Source organism: Carcharhinus amblyrhynchos, unplaced genomic scaffold (assembly GCF_965287045.1).
Source record: "Carcharhinus amblyrhynchos unplaced genomic scaffold, sCarAmb.v2.hapA scaffold_76, whole genome shotgun sequence".
NCBI classification, from domain to species: Eukaryota; Metazoa; Chordata; class Chondrichthyes; order Carcharhiniformes; family Carcharhinidae; genus Carcharhinus; species Carcharhinus amblyrhynchos.
In genome coordinates this window covers 72,740-86,127 of record NW_027649816.1, presented here as the reverse complement: position 1 = coordinate 86,127, position 13,388 = coordinate 72,740, and positions in this window count along the sequence as shown.

The following is a 13,388-nucleotide window of genomic DNA, read 5'->3' as shown; positions in this document are numbered from 1 at the left end:
GAGGATTTAGCAGATGGAATACTGTCTACATGAGCTCAAAGGAATTCTACAAACTGTATCTTCCCTGCAAAAGAAGCATCTGACAGCAAACCTGAGGATTTTCACCCTCAAATATCTTTTATTTCATACCAACCCAGACGGGGGCAAAGTGACAATGCCTAGGAGGCACCTTGGCACAGCCAATCGGGCATGGGGCAGTGCCAAGGGCACGGGCCTATGGGCGTTACAGTCGGTGGAAGGGGATGGAGATGGCGGTGGGCTCTGGGGTTTGTGGGGAGCCCCCATTGCGCGGTCCCAGGACTGTCCAGCAATCAGTAGGCCGGCAGAGTGGGGCCACTGCACGTGCACTGATCTCAACAAGAGGACCCCATCCCATGAAATTTCATGATATTCGCACTGGGGGCTTCTGCAGTGCACAGAGTGTGGGAGATTTGTGTCTGAATTCCCACTGAAAAACAATTTTCTAGTTTTCACAAAGATTTTTGGGAGAATTCCCTCCAATTTGTTTGAAGAGGTCACTAAAGTTGTGGACAGGCCAATCTCTGTAGAAGTCATTTATATGGACTTCCAGTAGGTTTTCGATATTGTTGCTCATAAGAAATTGTGAACTAAAGTTGAAGATTCTGGAATTGAAGACAAATTATCAACCTGGTTTGGAAACTGCTGCCCAGCAGGAGCCAGAGTTATAGGGTAGTTACTTTAACTGGCAGGAGGTAACTAAAAGTGTACCTCAGGGATTTGTGTTGGAAATTCAACTTATTTCGATGATGGGATAAAAAACACATCCAAGTTTTCCAGTTCTCCATTCCAATGTGCATTTTCAGTAGATATGACCTGCCCCAGTGAAAATTACCTGCCTCAGTCAATATACCTTGCCCCACTTTAGCAAGGCCTTTGACAAGGTACTGCATGGTAGGTTGTTGCATAAGGTTAAATCTTATGGGATCCAGGGTGAGGTATCTAAATGGATACAAAATTGGCTTCTTGGGGTGGTTGTAGAGAGTTGTTTTTCAAACTGGAGGCCTGTGACCAGCAGTGTGCCTCAGGGATCAGTGCTGGGCCCACTGTTAATTGTCATTTAATGATTTGGATGAGAATATAGGAGGCATGGTTAGTAAGTTTGCAGATGATACCAGGATTGGTGGCATGGTGGACAGTGAAGAAAGTTATCTTGATCAATTGGGCCAGTGGGCTGACAAATGGCAGATGGTGTTTAGACAAATGCAAGGTGATGCATTTTGGTAAATTGAACCAGGGCAGTTCTTACTCAGTTAATGGTAGGGCACTGGGGAGAGTTACAGAACAAAGCAATCTAGGGGTACGTGTTCGTAGCTCCTTGAAAGTGGAGTCACAGGTGGACAGAGTGGTGAAGAAGGCATTCGGCATGCTTGGTTTCATTGGTCAGAACATTGAATACAGGAGTTGGGACGTTTTGTTGAAGTTGTACAAGACATTGGTAAGGCCACACTTGGAATACTGTGTGCAGTCCTTGTCACCCTATTACAGAAAGGATATTATTAAACTAGAAAGAGCGCAGAAAAGATTTACTAGGATGCTATCAGGACTTGATGGTTTAAGTTATAAGGAGAGGCTGGATAGACTGAGACTTCTTTCTCTGGAGCTTAGGAGGCTGAGGGGTGATCTTATAGAGGTCTATAAAATAATGAAGGTCACACACAGATAGTCAATATCTTTTCCCAAAAAGATATTGATATATGAGCCTAGATGAGTTCTTCGGAAATGTGACTGAACACATTGACGAAGGAAGTGCAGTGGACGTGGTGTACATGGACTTCAGCAAGGCGTTTGATAAGGTCCCCCATGCAAGACTTCTTGAGAAGGTGAGAGGGCATGGGATCCAAGGGCCTTTGGCCTTGTGGATCCAGAACTGGCTTGTCTGCAGAAGGCAGAGAGTGGTTGTGGATGGGTCTTTTTCGGCATGGAGGTTGGTCACCAGTGGAGTGCCCCAGGGATGTGTTCTAGGACCCTTGCTGTTTGTCATTTTCATAAATGACCTGGATGAGGAAGTGGAGGGATGGGTTAGTAAGTTCGCCAATGACACGAAGGTCGGTGGTGTTGTGGATGGTCTGGAAGGATGTCAGAGGTTGCAGCAGGACATAAATAGGATGCAGGACTGGGCGGAGAAGTGGCAGATGGACTTCAATGCAGATAAATGTGTAGTCGTCCATTTTGGCAGAACCAATGGGATGAACGAGTACACTATCAAGGGCAGGAGCCTTAGCAGTGTTGAAGAGCAGAAGGATCTTGGGGTCCGGGTCCACAGGACTCTTAAATCGGCCTCGCAGGTGGAGGATGTGGTCAAGAAGGCGTATGGTGTACTGGCCTTCATTAATCGAGGGATTGAGTTTAGGAATCGGGAGGTAATGCTGCAACTTTATAAGACCCTTGTCAGGCCCCACTTGGAGTACTGTGCGCAGTTCTGGTCGCCTCACTATAGGAAGGACGTAGAAGCTATTGAAAGGGTACAGAGGAGATTTACAAGGATGTTGCCTGGACTGGGAGGCATGCCTTATGAAGATAGGTTGAGGGAGCTGGGACTCTTCTCCCTGGAGAGACGAAGGTTGAGAGGCGACCTGATAGAAGTTTATAAAATGTTGAGAGGAATAGATAGGGTGGATTCTCAGAGGCTATTTCCCCAGGTTGAAATGGTCGCTACGAGAGGACACAGATTTAAGGTGTGGGGAGGCAAGTACAGAAGTGATGTTAGGGGTAAGTTTTTCACTCAGAGGGTGGTGAGTGAATGGAATCGGCTGCCGTCAGTGGTGGTGGAGGCGAACTCGCTGGGGTCTTTTAAAAGACTTCTGGATGAGTATATAGGATTTAATGGGATTGGGGGTTATAGATAGGTCTATGGATTGGTAGGTGTTGATGTGATCGGCGCAACTCGTGGGCCGAAGGGCCTGTTTGTGCTGTAGTGTTCTATGTTCTAAAACTAGAGGGCATAGGTTTAAGGTGAGAGGGGAGAGATACAAAAGTGTCCAGAGGAGCAATTTTTTCACACAAAGGGTGGTGAGTGTATGAAACAAGCTGCCAGAGGTAGTAGTGGAGGCGGGTACAATTTTGTCTTTTAAAAAGCATTTCAGTAGTTATATGGATAAGATGGATATAGAGGGATATGGGCCATATGCGGGCAATTGGGATTATCTTAGTGGTTTAAAAAGAAAAGGGTGGCATAGACAAGTTGGGCTGAAGGACCTGTTTTCATGCTGTAAACCTCTCTGACTCTGACTAGGCTGTACTTCCAGGTGTCAGGAACATGATATGCATCAATTTTTTTAGACTCTGCGGGTGATTCATTTATGTGCAAAGCTCCTTTAAAAATGTGTGCTTCCACATACACACTATAATTTGAAAGAGCCAACGTGTGTGGCTTATGTAGGAAATATCAGATTGCTGTGCAGCCATGAGGCTTCGAGCGAACATTGGTCAGGAGGCAAGTAATTTGCTACAAAACTCCTAGCCTCTGACCTGCTATTTTAGTTATGATGTGGAAATGCCAGCGTTGGACAGTAAGAAGTCTCACATCACCAGGTTAAAGTCCAACAGATTTATTTGCAGCAAACACCACTAGCTTTTGGAACTGGCTGTTCCTTCATTAGGTGGGTCAGAGTTTTAATTACAAACAGGGCACAAAGACACAAACTCAACTTACATGAATAATGATTGGAATATGAGTCTTTACAGCTAATCAAGTCTTAAAGGTACAGACAATGTGAGTGGAGAGAGCATTAAGCACAGGTTAAAAAGATGTGTATTGTTTCCAGCCAGGAAAGTTAGTGAGATTTTACAACTCCAGGCAGGTCATAGAGGTTACAGATAGTGCGACGTGAACCCAAGATCCCGGTTTGGGCTGTCCTCATGTGTGCAGAACTTGGCTATCAGTCTCTATTCAGCGACTCTGTTCTGTTGTGTGTCATGAAGGCCGCCTTGGAGAATGCTTACCCGAAGATCAGAGGCCGAATGCTTGTGACCGCTGAAAGTGTTCCCCAACAGGAAGAAAACACTCCTGCATGGTGATTGTCAAGTGGTGTTCATTCATCCATTGTCGTAGCATCTGCATGGTCTCCCCAATGGACCAAGCCGCGGGACATCCTTTCCTGCAGCGTTTCAGGTAGACAACGCTGGCCAAGTTGCAAGAGCATGTACTGTGTGCCTGGTGGCTGGTGTTCTCAAGTGAGATGATGGAATCCACGTCGATGATCCAGCATGTCTTACAGAGATTGCTGTGGCAGGGTTGTGTGGTGTCGTGGTCACTGTTCTCCTGAAGGCTGGGTAGTTTGCTGCGAACAGTGGTCTGTTTGAGGTTGTGCAGTTGTTTGAAGGCAAGAAGTGGGGGTGTGGGGATGGCCTTGGTGAGATGTTCGTCTTCATCAATGACATGTTGAAGGCTCCGGAGAAGATGTCGTAGCCACTCCGCTCCAGGGAAGTACTGGACGACGAAGGGAACTCTGTCCACCGTGTCCCGTGTTTGCCTTTTGAAGAGGACATGCAGTTTTTGGCTGTGGCGCGATAGAACTGTCGATCGATGAGTCAAGCGTCATATCCTGTTCTTTCAGTGTCTGGGAGGTGTCTGTTGCGATCTTCCTCATCTGAGCAGATCCTGTATATACGCAGGGCTTGTCCATAGGGGATGGCTTCTTTAACATGTTTAGGGTGGAAGCTGGAGAAGTGGAGCATCGTGAGGTTATCCGTGAGCTTGCGGTACAGTGAGGTGCTGAATTGACCATCTTTGATGGAGATGTGTGTGTCCCGAAAATGTAACTGATTCTGGACAATAGTCCATAGTGAGTCTGATGGTGGAATGGAACTTGTTGATGTCATCATATAGTTGTTTCAGTGATTCTTCACCATGAGTCCAAAGGAAGAAAATGTCATCAATGTATCTGGTGTATCGCATCGGTTCAAGGTTCTGTGCGGTAACGAAGTCTTGTTCAAACCTGTGCATGAAGATGTTGGCATATTGAGATGCAAATTTGGACCCCATGGCTGTTTCGTGTGTCTGGATGAAGAACTGGTTGTTGAAGGTGAAGACATTGTGGTCCAGGATGAATTGTAAAATTGCATCTGGAAACCAGCAGTTGTTGGCATTGAGTATTGAGGCAGTTGCAGCAATGCCATCGTTGTGGGGGATGCTGGTGTAGAGCGCCGAGACATCCATTGTGATGGGGAGTACTCCTGGTTCAACTGCTCCATGTGTGCTGAGATTCTGTAGGAAGTCTGTACTATCGTGACAAAAGCTGGGGGTTCTTTGTACAATGGGTTTCAGGATGCCCTCGACATAGCCGGAGAAGTTCTCACACAGGGTCCCATTGCCCGATAAGATGGGACGGCCGAGCGTGTTGGCCTTGTGTATCTTTGGAAGCAGTAGAGATTTCCAATGCAGGGAGTACGTGGGATGAGAGCACGGAGGGTGCTCTGAAGGTCTGGATCAAAGGTCTTGATCAGAGTGTTGAGTTGACGGGTGTGTTCTTTGGTCGGATGTGTGAGTAACTGTCCTTTTATCTTTAATTTAGTTGCACAGTGACCGCACCGAGGGGGCCGCACCGAGGGGGCCGCACCGAGGGGGCCGCACCGAGGGGGCCGCACCGAGGGGGCCGCACCGAGGGGGCCGCACCGAGGGGGCCGCACCGAGGAGGCCGCACCGAGGAGGCCGCACCGATATTAGCTTTCAAATTCAGAATTTTTTTAATGAATTTCAATTCCAGTATTGAATCCATGTCCCCCAAATATTAGCCTCTGGATTACTTGTTTAGTCACAGAGCCACTGTGCCATCATCTTCTGCTAAAACCATGCTGTAGTAACCAAACATTTAAAATTCTGGCAGGAGGTCACATTCAGTCACATACAGATCCTCCTGCATGTAAAATTTATTTGTCAGGATATATTACAAACCTCTCCTACAAGAATGCTTCAACACAATCATTTCACTCAACTGTGTAAACTCTTTAAGATAAATCATCACCAGAACTTGCTCTTAAAGGTTGATATACACTCCCACACGGCATCTCAATGCCATTAAGACTACCTCAATGATTGTTACTGGTATGATCCTGAATTAATCACTCATATTGAAAGCTTGTGTAAAAAAAGGCCTGATCTTCAGCAGGTTCTAAAATGTATTGAATATAAATTGCATTGTTCCTGCAACATCAGAATGGAGCCATTAGAAGTTTTCTTTTACTTTAATTTGGCAGATGTGTGTAGTTCAAAACAGCACAGATCCAGAAAACCCTGTTTCCACTGTGACTGTTCTCAGCTTGGAACTAATATAGCTGGAGTCATGTAGTGTGGGCTGGTGTGAGAGGCAACCCACAAGCTTTGAGCTTCTCACACTCTCTATTCCCCCACTATGAGTGAGGGGTCACTTTTAGCCCAACCTGAGCTTGCTCAATATTATTATTATTGTGCTATACTATATATTATTGTGGGGAGGGCCAAATTTCCAATTTGAACCCAGTGAAGATACCCTGAAGTCAAAAGGTGAGAACATAAGAACATAAGAAATAGGAGCAGGAGTAGGCCATCTAGCCCTTCGAGCCTGCCCCGCCATTCAATAAGATCATGGCTGATCTGTCGTGGCTCAGTTCCACTTTCCCGCCCTCTCCCCATAACCCTTAATCCCCTCTCTTATCAAAAACCCATCAACCCGCGTCTTAAAAATATTTAGCGAGGTAGCCTCCACCACTTCAACGGGCAGAGAATTCCAGAGATTCACCACCCTTTGAGTGAAGAAGTTCCTCCTCAACTCCGTTCTAAACCGCCCCCCCCCTTATCTTGAGGCTGTGCCCTCTAGTCCTGCTGTCCTTTCTGAGCGGGAAGAGCCTCTCCACCTCTATCCTATCCATCCCATTCATCATCTTATACGTCGCAATGAGATCTCCCCTCATTCTTCTAAACTCTAACGAGTACAAGCCTAGTTTATTCAGCCTCTCCTCATAGCTCAACCCCCTCAACTCCGGTATCAGCCTAGTAAACCTCCTCTGCACTCCCTCCAAGGCCAAAATATCCTTGCGTAAGTGCGGCGACCAAAACTGCACACAGTACTCCAGCTGCGGCCTCACCAATGCCCTATACAGCTGCAGCAAGACCTCCCTACTTTTATATTCAATCCCCCTCGCTATGAAGGCCAGCATCCCATTCGCCTTCCAGACCACCTGCTGCACCTGCAAGCTGGGTTTTTGCGACTCATGCACAAGGACCCCGAGGTCCCTCTGCACCGTCGCCTGCTGCAGTTTTTCGCCACGTAAGTAATAGTCCTTCCTACCATTATTCCTACCAAAGTGGACCACCTCACACTTGCCAACATTAAATTCCATTTGCCATTTCCTGGCCCATTCGCCCAGCCTATCTAGATCCTTCTGCAGACTCTCCACACCCTCCGCACAATTTGCCGTTCCCCCAATCTTGGTGTCATCAGCAAATTTCGACACCATACACTCGGTTCCCTCCTCCAGATCATCTATATAAATGGTAAAAAGCTGAGGCCCCAGCACCGACCCCTGGGGCACTCCACTAGTCACCATCCGCCAATCCGAATAGCACCCGTTGACCCCCACTCTCTGCCTCCTATTTGACAACCAATCCTCTATCCACGCTAACACCTTACCCCCAACTCCATGTCCCTCGACCTTCTGCAATAACCTCTTGTGAGGTACCTTGTCAAACGCCTTCTGAAAATCCAGAAAGACCACATCCACCGGCTCTCCTCTATCCACCGCCCTAGACACATCCTCATAGAACTCCAGTAAATTTGTCAGACACGACTTCCCTTTAATGAAACCGTGCTGCGTCCGCTCTATCAAGCAATTGCCTTCAAGATGCCTCGCAATTTCCTCCTTAATGACGGATTCTAACATTTTACCTACCACAGACGTTAAACTAACCGGCCTATAATTCCCCGCCTTTTGCCTGGCACCCTTCTTAAACAACAGCGTAACATTAGCCGTTTTCCAATCTTCCGGCACTTCCCCGGAATCCAGCGACGTCTGGAAAATAACCACCAAGGCATCCACTATCACCTCCGCCATTTCTTTCAGAACCCTCGGATGCATTCCATCCGGTCCTGGGGACTTGTCCACAATCAGCCCCTCCAGTCTGTCGCGCACCACCTCTCTAGTAACAGTAATGTCATTAAGACCCTCCAGTCCTACCACCTTTCCATCACTAACACCCGGCAAATTATTCACGTCCTCCTCCGTGAAGACAGAAACAAAAAAGTTATTCAAGACCTCAGCCATATCCCCATCCCCTACCACTTTCTCATCCTCTAAAGGAGCAACGTTCAGGAGCCCTCAGCCTCCTTTTCTTTTCAGTATGAGGTTCCACCAATGGACACCTTCATATTTCAGTCTGGTTGAATGTTTTGTTTGTGATGATGGAATGCACTCAAGTCTATGAGTAATGTTTGTTTTTCGATTAGTAACTTCTCGAGTTAATCCCATACATCGCTCCCTTTTCAGTATCCTAAAAATCTCTCCCTTTGTAGTATTTTGACAATTCTCTTTTGAAGGTTGCTCCTAATTCACTTTCATCCAATGCATCTCAGATCACAACAACTCGCTGAGTAAAAATGTTTCTCCACTGCCCATTTGATCTTTCTGCCATTGATTTGAATTCTGCTCATTACTAACCTTCAACCACCAGAACTGATTTCTTATTTACACTTTCCAAGCCTGCCATGATCTTAAACATACCAATTAAACCTCCTCCTCACCAATTTCTCCATGTATCTGAAGTCCCACATGCACAGGATCATTTTAGTTTCCTTCACCAGCTCAATATCCCCATTTCCGTTAAATGGTTTCATCCGGAATTACAGCTTTATCCTACTCAGTGAATGTGTGCTTGAATTCTACATAAACTGCTCAAACTCTATCAGAGACGCTTTCTCTATACAGTGGGATATCCCTCCCTTCATTCTCAGCCATTCAGGACTCTGTAACTGCTGAGCATTGAACAGGACTCTCACTATCAGGGCAACCTTTGAAGAGAGGTCTTTTGTTAGTTAGAAACACTCATTTTCACCACTTTGTCCTTGCAACAACCTTAATCTGTTCAGAATACAAAGATGTCATCAAATTTGCCTGTTTGAACAGAAACTGTACTTCCAATTGATTGAGGAGAGGGACGCTGAATCTGAGAGGCCCTCACTGTAATGGGGTCCCGGTGGGGAGATTCCCCTCACTGTAATGGGGTCCCGGTGGGGAGATTCCCCTCACTGTAATGGGGGTCCCGATGGGGAGATTCCCCTCACTGTAATGGGGTCCCGGTGGGGAGATTCCCCTCACTGTAATGGGGTCCCGGTGGGGAGATTCCCCTCACTGTAATGGGGTCCCGGTGGGGAGATTCCCCTCACTGTAATGGGGGTCCCGATGGGGAGATTCCCCTCACTGTAATGGGGTCCCGGTGGGGAGATTCCCCTCACTGTAATGGGGTCCCGGTGGAGAGATTCCCCTCACTGTAATGGGGGTCCCGATGGAGAGATTCCCCTCACTGTAATGGGGTCCCGGTGGAGAGATTCCCCTCACTGTAATGGGGGTCCCGATGGAGAGATTCCCCTCACTGTAATGGGGGTCCCGATGGAGAGATTCCCCTCACTGTAATGGGGTCCCGATGGAGAGATTCCCCTCACTGTAATGGGGGTCCCGATGGGGAGATTCCCCTCACTGTAATGGGGGTCCCGATGGAGAGATTCCCCTCACTGTAATGGGGTCCCGATGGGGAGATTCCCCTCACTGTAATGGGGGTCCCGGCGGGGAGATTCCCCTCACTGTAATGGGGTCCCGGCGGGGAGATTCCCCTCACTGTAATGGGGTCCCGGCGGGGAGATTCCCCTCACTGTAATGGGGTCCCGGCGGGGAGATTCCCCTCACTGTAATGGGGGGTCCCGATGGAGAGATTCCCCTCACTGTAATGGGGTCCCGGCGGGGAGATTCCCCTCACTGTAATGGGGTCCCGGCGGGGAGATTCCCCTCACTGTAATGGGGTCCCGATGGGGAGATTCCCCTCACTGTAATGGGGTCCCGATGGAGAGATTCCCCTCACTGTAATGGGGTCCCGGTGGAGAGATTCCCCTCACTGTAATGGGGTCCCGATGGGGAGATTCCCCTCACTGTAATGGGGGTCCCGATGGAGAGATTCCCCTCACTGTAATGGGGTCCCGATGGGGAGATTCCCCTCACTGTAATGGGGGTCCCGATGGGGAGATTCCCCTCACTGTAATGGGGTCCCGGTGGGGAGATTCCCCTCACTGTAATGGGGTCCCGGTGGGGAGATTCCCCTCACTGTAATGGGGGTCCCGATGGAGAGATTCCCCTCACTGTAATGGGGTCCCGGTGGGGAGATTCCCCTCACTGTAATGGGGTCCCGATGGAGAGATTCCCCTCACTGTAATGGGGTCCCGGTGGAGAGATTCCCCTCACTGTAATGGGGTCCCGATGGGGAGATTCCCCTCACTGTAATGGGGGTCCCGATGGAGAGATTCCCCTCACTGTAATGGGGTCCCGATGGGGAGATTCCCCTCACTGTAATGGGGGTCCCGATGGAGAGATTCCCCTCACTGTAATGGGGGTCCCGATGGAGAGATTCCCCTCACTGTAATGGGGTCCCGATGGGGAGATTCCCCTCACTGTAATGGGGGTCCCGGTGGGGAGATTCCCCTCACTGTAATGGGGTCCCGGTGGAGAGATTCCCCTCACTGTAATGGGGTCCCGATGGGGAGATTCCCCTCACTGTAATGGGGTCCCGGTGGGGAGATTCCCCTCACTGTAATGGGGTCCCGGTGGAGAGATTCCCCTCACTGTAATGGGGGTCCCGGTGGAGAGATTCCCCTCACTGTAATGGGGGTCCCGATGGGGAGATTCCCCTCACTGTAATGGGGGTCCCGATGGAGAGATTCCCCTCACTGTAATGGGGTCCCGGTGGAGAGATTCCCCTCACTGTAATGGGGTCCCGATGGGGAGATTCCCCTCACTGTAATGGGGTCCCGATGGGGAGATTCCCCTCACTGTATTGGGGTCCCGATGGGGAGATTCCCCTCACTGTAATGGGGTCCCGATGGAGAGATTCCCCTCACTGTAATGGGGTCCCGGTGGGGAGATTCCCCTCACTGTAAAGGGGGTCCCGATGGAGAGATTCCCCTCACTGTAATGGGGTCCCGGCGGGGAGATTCCCCTCACTGTAATGGGGGTCCCGATGGGGAGATTCCCCTCACTGTAATGGGGTCCCGGTGGGGAGATTCCCCTCACTGTAATGGGGTCCCGATGGGGAGATTCCCCTCACTGTAATGGGGGTCCCGGTGGAGAGATTCCCCTCACTGTAATGGGGTCCCGGTGGAGAGATTCCCCTCACTGTAATGGGGGTCCCGATGGGGAGATTCCCCTCACTGTATTGGGGTCCCGATGGGGAGATTCCCCTCACTGTAATGGGGGTCCCGATGGGGAGATTCCCCTCACTGTAATGGGGTCCCGGTGGGGAGATTCCCCTCACTGTAATGGGGTCCCGGTGGGGAGATTCCCCTCACTGTAATGGGGTCCCGATGGAGAGATTCCCCTCACTGTAATGGGGGTCCCGATGGGGAGATTCCCCTCACTGTAATGGGGGTCCCGATGGAGAGATTCCCCTCACTGTAATGGGGTCCCGGTGGAGAGATTCCCCTCACTGTAATGGGGTCCCGGTGGAGAGATTCCCCTCACTGTAATGGGGTCCCGATGGGGAGATTCCCCTCACTGTAATGGGGTCCCGATGGAGAGATTCCCCTCACTGTAATGGGGTCCCGGTGGGGAGATTCCCCTCACTGTAATGGGGGTCCCGGTGGAGAGATTCCCCTCACTGTAATGGGGTCCCGGTGGGGAGATTCCCCTCACTGTAATGGGGGTCCCGATGGAGAGATTCCCCTCACTGTAATGGGGTCCCGATGGGGAGATTCCCCTCACTGTAATGGGGTCCCGATGGAGAGATTCCCCTCACTGTAATGGGGTCCCGGTGGAGAGATTCCCCTCACTGTAATGGGGTCCCGGTGGAGAGATTCCCCTCACTGTAATGGGGTCCCGGTGGGGAGATTCCCCTCACTGTAATGGGGTCCCGGTGGGGAGATTCCCCTCACTGTAATGGGGTCCCGATGGGGAGATTCCCCTCACTGTAATGGGGGTCCCGGTGGGGAGATTCCCCTCACTGTAATGGGGTCCCGGTGGAGAGATTCCCCTCACTGTAATGGGGTCCCGATGGGGAGATTCCCCTCACTGTAATGGGGTCCCGGTGGGGAGATTCCCCTCACTGTAATGGGGTCCCGGTGGAGAGATTCCCCTCACTGTAATGGGGGTCCCGGTGGAGAGATTCCCCTCACTGTAATGGGGGTCCCGATGGGGAGATTCCCCTCACTGTAATGGGGGTCCCGATGGAGAGATTCCCCTCACTGTAATGGGGTCCCGGTGGAGAGATTCCCCTCACTGTAATGGGGTCCCGATGGGGAGATTCCCCTCACTGTAATGGGGTCCCGATGGGGAGATTCCCCTCACTGTATTGGGGTCCCGATGGGGAGATTCCCCTCACTGTAATGGGGTCCCGATGGAGAGATTCCCCTCACTGTAATGGGGTCCCGGTGGGGAGATTCCCCTCACTGTAAAGGGGGTCCCGATGGAGAGATTCCCCTCACTGTAATGGGGTCCCGGCGGGGAGATTCCCCTCACTGTAATGGGGGTCCCGATGGGGAGATTCCCCTCACTGTAATGGGGTCCCGGTGGGGAGATTCCCCTCACTGTAATGGGGTCCCGATGGGGAGATTCCCCTCACTGTAATGGGGGTCCCGGTGGAGAGATTCCCCTCACTGTAATGGGGTCCCGATGGAGAGATTCCCCTCACTGTAATGGGGTCCCGATGGGGAGATTCCCCTCACTGTAATGGGGGTCCCGATGGGGAGATTCCCCTCACTGTATTGGGGTCCCGATGGGGAGATTCCCCTCACTGTAATGGGGGTCCCGATGGGGAGATTCCCCTCACTGTAATGGGGTCCCGGTGGGGAGATTCCCCTCACTGTAATGGGGTCCCGGTGGGGAGATTCCCCTCACTGTAATGGGGTCCCGATGGAGAGATTCCCCTCACTGTAATGGGGGTCCCGATGGGGAGATTCCCCTCACTGTAATGGGGGTCCCGATGGAGAGATTCCCCTCACTGTAATGGGGTCCCGGTGGAGAGATTCCCCTCACTGTAATGGGGTCCCGGTGGAGAGATTCCCCTCACTGTAATGGGGTCCCGATGGGGAGATTCCCCTCACTGTAATGGGGTCCCGATGGAGAGATTCCCCTCACTGTAATGGGGTCCCGGTGGGGAGATTCCCCTCACTGTAATGGGGGTCCCGGTGGAGAGATTC